We start from the raw sequence: 1,864 nt of genomic DNA on the forward strand, positions 1-1,864 counted from the left end.
CAATCGCAAGAAATAAAAACCATTTGAATCCTTATCTTGGGGTTCATTTTGCCTAACATCAACTTATATGATGTTTTCTGCTTGTAGCAGACACATACTAGTTATTGCAATTAAGGAAACCATGGGGCTTATCTTTCTTTGGGCCTGGCTTACTTCACTTCTTTGGGCCTGGCTTAATTCACTTAATATAATTTTTTCCATGTCTTTCCATTTCCTAACAAACTGGGTGATGTCATTCTTTCTGATGGAGGCATAGAATTCCAGTACACACACACACACACACACACACACACACACACACACACACACACATTTTCTTGATCCATTCGTTTACTGTGGGGCCTCGGGTTTTGTTCTGTATCTTAGCTTTGGTAAATAATGCTGCAATGAACATAGTTTTGCTGGTAGTTTTAGTATGTTCTTGTTTGTGATCATTTGGGTGAATGCCCAAAATGGGATTGCTGGGACTTAGGGGCGCTCTATTGTAGTCTTTTGAGGAACCGCCATACTACTTTCCAAAGTCTTTGAACAAGTTTAAACTCCCAACAACAATGCATTAAGGTTCCCTTCTGTCCACATCCCCTCCAGCATCTGTTCTTTTAAAAATCTAGAATGCTTCACGAAGTTGAGTGTCATCCTCATTCAGGGGCTATTCTTCTCTTTATTGTTCCAATGTTAGTGTATGTGCTACTGAATTGAGCACAGAACATTTTTTATACATAAAGTGTAATTGATTTTCTTAAACTAGACAATTCCACAAAAATTAAATTCAAAAGAATTGTCGTGAAGCCGGGCGCTGGTGGCTCACGCCTGTAATCTTAGCTACTCAGGAGGCTGAGATCTGAGGATCGCGGTTCAAAGCCAGCCCGGGCAGGAGAGACCATGAGACTCCTATCTCCAATAAACCACCAGAAAACCGGAAGTGGCGCTGTAGCTCAAGTGGTAGAGCGCTCGCCTTGAGCTGAAGAGCTGAGGGACAGCGCCCAGGCCCAGAGTTCAAGCCCCACAAACGACAAAAAAAAAAGAATTGTCGTGAAATTTTAGAACCATGCATTTCTTACATAAGAACACATTTAAGAATAAAGTCAAGTTTGACATGTCAAAAACAAAATAATACCAGATATTTGTTGTTCAACAGATGTGTAGGAGGAGGAATTCAATTATTCTGTACAAGGAACCTGCCCTAATGAACACTATAGAAAGTGTTAAGGTTTGTTAAAAGTTTTAATGTTTTAAATATGTTTAATTTTGGGAATTTGCTCATATATGCCAAAATTAAGACTATTTAGCAGGTTGTAAAACTTTTTCATAAATCATTTAAGATTCATGGTACATACTACTAAATATGTACATTTCAGAGTTTATAGAAACTTTACTAATGAGAAGTTGCAAAGTGTTTGTGTAAAGAAGCAGATTGTTGGTGGGAATGTAAACTTGTTCAACCACTTTGGAAAGCAGTATGGAGGTTCCTCAAAAGACTCCACATAGAGCTCCTCAACGACCCAGCAATCCCACTTTTGGGCATTTACCCAAATGATCACAAACAAGGCCACACTAAAGCTACCAGCACAACTATGTTTATCGCAGCATTATTTACCATAGCTAAGACATGGAACCAACCCAGATGCCCCTCAGTAGATGAATGGATCAAGAAGATGTGGTATATATACACAATGGAATTCTATGCCTCCATCAGAAAGAATGACATTTCCCCATTTGTTAGGAAATGGAAAGGCTTGGAAAAAATTATATTAAGTGAAGTAAGCCAGGCCCAAAGAAACATAGGTCCCATGGTTTCCCTTATTTGCAATATCTAGTATAGGTATGAGTCAAGCAGAAAAAGTCAGATAATGTGATGTTAGGA

The 1,864-nt window shown here is 38.8% G+C and overlaps 1 non-coding gene across 1 annotated transcript; it reads right to left on the minus strand.

Moving 5' to 3' along the window:
- Positions 1 to 601: 601 nt before the first annotated feature.
- Positions 602 to 703, minus strand: LOC122099592. Its single transcript, XR_006145967.1, has one exon. It is a non-coding gene; the product is annotated as a U6 spliceosomal RNA (small nuclear RNA).
- Between the last annotated feature and the right edge of the window lie 1,161 nt (positions 704 to 1,864).

Source organism: Dipodomys spectabilis, unplaced genomic scaffold (genome assembly GCF_019054845.1).
Source record: "Dipodomys spectabilis isolate Male_0828 unplaced genomic scaffold, ASM1905484v1 ptg000523l, whole genome shotgun sequence".
Classification (NCBI taxonomy): Eukaryota; Metazoa; Chordata; class Mammalia; order Rodentia; family Heteromyidae; genus Dipodomys; species Dipodomys spectabilis.